This window comes from Vulpes vulpes, chromosome 8 (genome assembly GCF_048418805.1).
Source record: "Vulpes vulpes isolate BD-2025 chromosome 8, VulVul3, whole genome shotgun sequence".
Taxonomy (NCBI): Eukaryota; Metazoa; Chordata; class Mammalia; order Carnivora; family Canidae; genus Vulpes; species Vulpes vulpes.
Window position 1 is genome coordinate 102,614,141 of NC_132787.1, and position 9,209 is coordinate 102,623,349.

Here is a 9,209-nt window from a genome sequence, read left to right on the forward strand (position 1 = left end):
GAACCGTTGGGCTTTAGGGAACTGAGACAGGATGCTGTGAATGTCACCCTGCAAGGACTGTCCCCAGGAGAAAGAATATGAGGGCTTCATGGGGTCAGTCTACACCCGCATCCACGGGCACTGGCTCAGCAGCAAGGGCAAGGCTGTAGCTCAGACCAGGCTCCTGGAGGCTCTGAGGCAAGCAGCACACCTCCCCAGCTCGTCCCAGGTCCTCACTGTCAGTACTGGTGCTGGCCTGGGGCTGGGGAAGCCCTTCTGGGACCGTTCACTGTTTCCACATCCGTCATACGTATGGGCTGGATGCTGAGATCCTCAGGTTCCAGGAGGTGAGGAAAGCTTAAAAGCAAGAAACACCCCCATGTGCGTGCCAAAGCAGTGATCCGGTGAGAAGCCGAGAAGACCAGAACATGAATTTGTCTGCTACCCTGGAGAGCAGAGCAGAAACTTAGGAAGGGAAGGAGGTCAGGAGGGCAGAAGGAACCTGAAGAGCCACCCAAGTTAGAAACTCCTTCAATGGGCAGCCTGGGTGGCTCAGCAGTTTAGCGCCACCTTCAGCCCAGGGCGTGATCCTGGGGACCCAGGATGGAGTCCCATGTCGGGCTCCCTGCATGGAGCCTGCTCCTCCCTCTGCCTGTGTCTCTGCCTCTCTCTCTGTCTCTCATGAATAATTAAATAAAATCTTAAAAAAAAAGAAACCCCTCAAAGGTTTGAGTCCTCTTTAGAAATGGCACGGCTAAGCGTAACTGAGCTTCCTCTTGCACACCTGCACGATGGTAAGATCGCACCTTAAAAATAGCTCCTGTTACTGCTACTCAGATGTTGACGGTGGCAAGTGACTCTTAATCTAGCCTAAACTTGTCTTCCCTTCCCATTCATTCATCCTCATCTTCTCTTAGGTCACCTAGGAGATTTAATCCTTCTTCCAGAAGATTCTCTCCCCGTTTTACTACTGATAAAGAGAAGGATGTTTGTGGCTAGGGTTTTCCTTGTGCATAGTCTACTGAGGGTTTGTAGCTCTCATTTTTTCCCCATTACTTGAAAGAGTAAATGTTCTTAGGTAAAATAACTCCAGATCATTCAACGACTCACAGGCACATATCTCATCTCTCATTCTTTCTATCAACTTTGAGGTTACCAAAATATTTTAAAGTAAACAATTCCAAGGAAAGTTGCAAAATGATATGTAACACAGAAGAAAAAGAGGATGGAAGCCCTAATAAAGCATAATAAGCAAGACTCCAACCACACACTCCTTTATTCCATAGTCCTAGCATAAAAGAAGTATCACCAGCCTAATAAAGATATTTTGCCACCAGTGCCACAACCACATTCTCAGCTTTGCTTATTTTATTAGATGTCACTTAATGAAGACATGAAAGCGAATTTCTTCCTGAGCAAAAATTAGATCTAATAGCACACGATTCTAATTTCTCCTGCCACCCCTCCTCCTCCCTCCCAAAAAAAGATATATTTAAACCTGGAAAAAAGTGCCAAAGACAAAGAAACAGATTTTTTTTCTTAATCTAAAAACATTTCTGTTTTGCAGAAACCATGATTATTCCCCAATTTAAATGAATATAATAGTCCTTAATACACTATAAATCATTCCTTTTGGTGCTAATAACAGTCTTCATAATACAAAATAGGTCTGAATAAGATTATCTTAAAATTGAGAGGTTGCTAACTTATTAAAGAAAAACAATCTTTTATTTGATTGTTTATTCTATTTTTATGCACTTCAACTTCCGCTGAGTAATACTGAATAAACTAACCATTCAGAAATAATTTTCCTGGAACACTGACAAATGTATTCTTTTTACATTTAACCCAAAACTCACATTTCCAGTTTCGTGCTTTGCTGTGTCCTTTCTCCGATTTCTGCTTCCTTCTGAATTCTCTGAGGGTCTTGAGCTACCCTCTTCCCATCCATCCCCAACGTGGCCATTTCAGGAGGGAGCATTCTGACCTGAAGTGTCTCAAGAGCACATGCTGAAATCTCAGATATATTTCATGATTAATAACTTCTCTCTGGGCATTTTTTTTAGTACCTGAAAGTCCTGAGGAGTAAGGGTAAGAATGACTTCTTTTAAGACTTTTCAGAGTGCCTGTCCCATAAGACATTATTTAATAAATACTCATTTAAAAGAGCCATGCAGGGACGTCTGGGTGGCTCAGTGGTTGAGTGTCTACCTTCAGCTCAAGTCATGGTCCCAGGGCCCTGAGATTAAGTCTTGCATCGGGCTCCCTGCATGGAGTCTGCTTCTCCCTCTACCTGTGTCTCTGCCTCTATCTCTGTGTCTCTCATGAATAAATAAATACAATATTAAAAAATAAAATAAAAGAGCCATGCAACAGAGGGTGGAAGCGTTGTGACGTCATCCCACAGAACTGAGCATCCATCAGGCAGTACTTCTGCTCTTTTCAAGGGATATCTTATACCCACCATAGCTGTTTCTTGAAGCCCATCTAAGGAATAAAACCAAGTCTATTTTGATATCTTGCTGAAGAACGTTCTTGTATAGACCAACAAAAGCTCTGGTTAAACGTTAGCTAGGACATCAGTTATAGAAGTTCCAAGAAACCCAACACAAAATAATTTATTGGTAGATAAATGTTTTTGAAAGATTTATTTACTTATTTGAGAGAGTGGGAACTAACACGGGCAGGGGGAGGGTAGAGGGGAGGGAGAGAGAATGAATCTCAAGAAGACTCCCCAAAGAGCACAGAGGTCCATGTAGGCTCAATTTCAGGACCCTGAGATCATGACCTGAGCCAAAATCAAGAGTCTGATGCTCAACCGACTGAGCCACTCAGGCCCCCTTATTGCTAGATTGATTTTGTTGCTTTTACGTACAATGTGAATTTCAAAGTAGATTTTATTTGGGACTGTTTTATCGGTCAGTTTTCCAAAAATTGAATATATTTTGGAATTTCTTGATTTTAAAAATCTTTTTTTTATAAAAAAAAAAAAAAGCAAAGAAGATTACGTTGCTGTCTGCTGATAAGCTCTTTGAGGTGATATTTTATAGTTCAAGCTAATGACCCTTCCTGTATTTCTGTAGTAAAACAGTCACTAATTAAAAAAAAAAAAAAAAAAAGGTAAGAATGATTTCTTTGATTTGTAAATTAGTAACTGTCACTCCAGGGAGGCAGAGCCTGACAGATTTACACATATGGAGAGTGTTCATTATCCCAAGGATGACAGGACAAGAGATCTTCTGGTGATCTGTGGGTAATAGATTTCTAAAATAATACCACAAAGAATACATCATGATGAAATAATGCACTGTACCCATGAATGAAAACAGATGTTATATATAACATTTTTTCAAATGCACATGCAAGAATTTTTACACTGGTCTTGCAGACGTCCCACAGCTGTTACCAAAGGGTTAATGCAAATAGCAAGAGATTGTCTTCTTTGGTGGAATACAAATAACATAAACCACATGACTTTTCTCATATTGAAATTCTCATTACTTGGATAGCATTGTCTATTTTCAGGTTACTATTCGTGTTGCGACTATTTCAAGTTATGCCCCAAGCATGTTAAGGGGAAGAAGAGACAACAACATAAAGTCAACAACACTAAATAAAAGTCCTTGGATTATGTGGTAAGGAATATACATATATATATGTCCGGGTGTTTCTCATATGAGAACCCATCTTCGACATCTGCTCAGCATTTAATGTCAGATATCCTTCATAAACTGTGAGATATTCTGTTGCCTTAAAACCTCCAGTCTCCAAATTCCATTTTCCTGGGACAGAAATGTCAGTTTGTAATTATCTGTTTCCTACGCCCCTTATGGAATGAAGATATGAAAGCCATAAGGTGGGGAAGCAATTGAGGGAGCCTTGCCTAGCAACTCATGGAGGCCTACCCGGAAGACCACCGGAGAGCACATGGCATGGGCTCACAGGCAATCTCTTAGAGGAGAAGCATTATTGGGCCTCAAAGTCAAGGTGCTTCCTTGAAAATGAAGCCATTCCAAAGGGGTCTTCATGCTTTCTTTGGAGAGCTCATGTTTCGCCGCAATCTGTCCTCTGTCACCTTCTCAGTGTTATCTCCCTTCCTCCTCCCGATCCCATAATCTGCACTCTGGCCACACTCAGTTGCTTGCAGATCCCAAGTTTACTTCTGCATCTGCTTCTTGTTCAGCTAGGAATGCTCGTTCCATTCCCCTGAGCCAATGCCTACTTATTCTTCAGAGTTCCATATAGGTTTCACACCTTGGAGAAAGATCTTCCTGGCCCTTAAACAGAGTTCATGACCCTCCTCTTTGCTTCTACAGCAAGAATTAGAATAAACAAGGGTGGAAAGACTCAAAGCGAGTTTCCAGGCCCCGTTTTTATTGACTGCCAACCTACTAGCTTGGTTATGAAGACTGGACTGTTTGGTTTACATGTGCAGGGCAGGGTTGGAATATATCCCTGTCCTACTACCAAAAATGCACTTTCTCTGAAAGACCAGAGTTGTATGCCTTCTTCCTCAGTAATACCAAACAGATGATAAAATCTAAGCCACAGAAGTGAAAGAACCAATAACAAGTTTATTTAGCTGCTCATGGGGTCACCAAAAATGCAGGTATAATCTGAGAACTTCCCTTCGACCGGAGCTAGACAATTTTTGTTGGCCTTGGTTGTCCTTATGGAGCTGTAGGCTGTGAATGGTTTATCTGCTTAGTCCATACCTGAACTCTTCTCCATGCTCTATTAACAGATTTTTTAGCTATATGCCTGAGGTGACAGATCATTGAGAACAAAGATTGCTGCCCCATTACAATCCAGTTAAGATAAACAAACATTGACTTAGCACAATTGACACAGAGGTGAGCAAGACTCTGCCATGTTGTGGTAACTTAGTGCTTTTCAAAGTGTGTTCCCTAGACCAGCACAAGGGACATCACTTGTTAGAAATTCGGATTCTCAGGCCTCATCCCAGAACTACGAGATCAGAATGGGCATTCTAACAGGGCCTTCAGATGATTCTTATGCCCCATGAAGAGAAGGGAATGGGAGGAGTCATGAAGTTCATGAAACAGCAAATGTGTGGTGGGCCAGACAGTTTTCTTTGAACCTGTGTCTTCATCAGTACTGGTCTCATCCTGCTTTCTCCATATTTACCTCATAGTTTATTCCGACTATTGATACCAATTGTCTCTACCTCAACCTTGACCTCTTCACTGACACCTGATTAATCTGGAGAAGGTAGGTGAGTGAGACATCTTAGCAAATGAACATTTTCCCAGTGATTGACCTCTAGAAAGGTAATAAGGTGAGCACAACGATGGCAGACCAGTCTTCAAGAATGCTGATACAATCAGTTTGTTGGATGGATAAATAGAAACTGTTATAACATAGGCTGGTTGGCAGATACCATTCTAGCTAGCATTAAAATATACATGGTAGGCATCTTCCTTTTCTATGGAAATCGAGCTCCTCTGAGTTCCTCTGGGTTGTTTTTCTTCTGTATGCTCACTCATTCTCTCTCTCTCCTTCCATCCCTCCGCCTCCCTTCCTCCCTCTTCCTACCTCCCCCATCATCTGTGACCTGATCATTACCTTAAAACGTACAACGCATCGATCCACCTCATACTGGGACTTTTGCCTCACGAAATGAGGCATTTCCCTTGCTAGGTGGCTTGGCCAAGTCTGCCATTTTGCAAACAAACCCTCTTTCCTCCATTTTTCTGATCTCAAGTTCAGTTTCTTCAACTTGAAATGTTTTCCAAGTAAATAAAGATCTATTTTTTCAAAGCTCTTTCCAGTTTGGAGAGAAACCGTTGTAGTCCTCAGTGTGACTTTTTTGACTTAGGCAGGGTGGCAAGCACCATTGATTTTGTTTTATTGAACACTTGCTGTTGGAATGAAGGACAATAGGATTAAGTAACTTGTTTCCTGTGGTCAGCACCAGGGATTTTTGGAGGTATAATGGATCAAATAGGAGAATGGAAATGATGCAAGGCTGGACACACCCACAAGGTGGTGACAGGTCCTCGAGATAGCTGTGGCAGACATACAAAGAATGTCCAGATGGCACCCAGGACGGCATCATTCCTGTGGGCTGGTGGTTAGAGAAGACGTCCCACAGGAAGGGATTGGAAATAATAAGCCTTTAATGACTTATTATGAGTTTATTTATAACCTGGCTGTGCTGTGGCAAAAATAGCGGTCAGATAAATCAATTTTTTATGGAAAATGTAACTAAAACAGATGATTCCTTTCCTGGAGATTGAATTTCTTCCAATAAAGACAGTGATTTTCATGTTGGAGCGTGGGGAGTCTTTCTAGATTAATGAATAAAATGTTAAGAGCAGGAAAGAACCTACTCCTGGCAAAATAGTTGGATGTAAACAGTTCATGTAACCTAAAAATTATATCCAGAGTTTTCTTCTACAAAACACAGGATCTTTTGCACTTAACTTGCCCACCCCTGCAGGTCATGTTCATGCTCTGTGCTTTCCAAGAGTGGAATCTTGCCTCTTCCCCTCCTCCGTTCTCTCTCATGAATAATTTCCTCCTTGCAAGAAAACCATGCCAAAAAGCCTTCATTATTTCCATGACACTGCTTCTTCGTGTTCTATTGTAGTTTTCATTTTACCCTGGGGACTGCAACACCCAATTCCTGAACTGCTTTGTGTTTTTTTTAGTGTGAGTTAACACATGCTCTTCTAGAAGAAGGGAAAGCTTTGCTTCCAAATCAACAAACTAACATCAGCTGGCTCAGAAAGCCTCACAAACTCCAGATGGATTTTACCTGGGATCTGATTATGCTCCAAGACACTGGGCTTTACGCATTGGTCACAGACAAATACATTTAGGCAAAAATACAGGGGATCAATAGTTCAAGATTTGGACTCTGCTTTCAGACAGATACTGGTTCAAATCCTGGATCCATCAATTTCTAACTATAGGAATTTGATAAAGTGCCTAATAATTTTACATCATAGGACCATTCATCTGCATATGCAAATAAGGATAGAACCCACTTAAAGTGTTGTGGGGATTAAATGAGATGATTTTCCTACAAAATAGTTGGCATCAATTGGGATTTAGAAAACATTCAATAAATGTGTGATGTTAATATCAGAGGAAGATGGCTGGATGATTAGAGATCCAATTCACCAGTTTTTACATCACACAGATTTGATTCTCAGCTTTGTGGCCTTTAATAAGTAGCTCTGAATCTCAGCTTTTTAACTTACAGAAAATGATCATAAAGAAGATGTGGTTTATGTATACAATGGAATATTACTCAGCAATTAGAAATGACAAATACCCACCATTTGCTTCAACGTGGATGGAACTGGAGGGTATTATGCTGAGTGAAGTAAGTCAATCGGAGAAGGACAAACATTATATGGTCTCATTCATTTGGGGAATATAAATGATAGTGAAAGGGAATAGAAAGGAAGGGAGAAGAAATGGGTAGAAAATATCAGAAAGGGAGACAGAACATGAAGACTCCTAACTCTGGGAAACGAACTAGGGGTGGTGGAAGGGGAGGAGGGCGAGGGGTGGGGGTGACTGGATGACAGGCACTGAGGGGGGCACTTGATGGGATGACCACTGGGTGTTATGCTGTATGTTGGCAAATTGAACACCAATAAAAAATAAATTTATTATTAAAAAAAAAAGAACTATGTGACTTTTTATGCTTGAGAGAAGCACCTATAGGTTTTACTATGTAGGCTTTAAATCATGATCTCATTATGTTTTGTGATATGAGTCATCCAGCAGAGGATATGAGATGTTCTCAAAAATATATCCAAAATAAGAAAATAAAGTTAATAATTGTGGGTCATGGGCTGGAGTAAAGTTTGGAGGAGAAAACAGTAAAAGTTGTAGAATTACTCAATATAGAAATGCATAGTCTCTTGTCTTGTGATTAGATTTAGATCAAAATTTGACATTAGACTTCCTGGTGGCCAAAGACAAAAGAGAAGGTTGATCAACTCGAGAATCTAAAGTATCTCTAAGGTAAAAATAGAGCAAATTTACAGAAGAAATTACAATTATTTGTTAGTTTGTTTTTTCCTAAATTCCAGGGTAGCTGCTTTTTTCCCTCCGTGCTTTGTTTGTTTTATTTTGCTTTCCTTTGAGTCTCATTGCTGGGTCAGCACAATGTTACACGATACTGTTGGAATTCTGTTGGTCCCTTAAGGTGAAGGGTATCATAGAGTCTCCCCAGCAGAAGTAAATTATCCTCAGAACGGAGAGGAGCTTCACTTTCCAGCTGGCGGGCAGCTGGTGTGCATGCTCGACTTTTTGATGAATGGAGTCATTACATTATCTGTCTCCTGTATTCTAGACCACCCAGCACCTTCTTGGCGTTGTCTGTGGATGAGAATAATGGCCCCTTTGTTAGACTCGCCAAGGCAGTGCTTCTGCAATGTGACCCACTGAAGAACTGTTTCTGGGCTGAGCAATTTCCTCTCTGAGAGTGTGGCCTTTTTTGAGCATGGGAGTGCTGTCTGGAGACTAGAAACATATCCTACTCTCCAAAGGCACTGTGAGAGTTTAGATCCCTACTCCACCTCTACCGTCACCACACCATTAACCACTACCACTTCCTCCACCACCCCACAGCCACCAGGACCACCCCCCTTCATCATCACCATCATTGTCACTTATTGAGAACATTCTGTATGCCAGATAAATTGTATATTATTTCAGTTAATTTGACCAACAAGTCTAAAAGGTCTAGTACTGATTTTATATAAGAACCCTAAGTAAAATAATCTAACTCACATAGCAAGAGAGTGGCTGAGTGGGAACTCTATGCCATTTCCAAAGTCTATGGTTATCCTAGTATAATAATCCCATAGAAAAATATGGCTGAAGGGACCTTAGAAATATAGTATCTCAATCTTTTTACTCATTAATTCAATAAATATTTATTATGTATCTATAATGAATCAAATACCAATCTGAGCGATGGAGTGAACAAGACATAGAAAGTCCTGTCTTTGGAAACTTCTAGAGTCAGAGACAGACTATAAATAATTCATTTGGTTTGAGGTCAGTTAAAAAATTATGTTTTTTTTTTTTTAATTTTGTTTCATAGTTCAGGATTTTCTGTAGCAGAGTGAGTCTCAGACCACAGATTACTATTATAAGGAATAGATGTCCTGAGAAACCTGTTCCATTCTATTGTTACATTATAAAGAATATCAGTGGAGTTGCTAACTTCAAATGATTCTTTT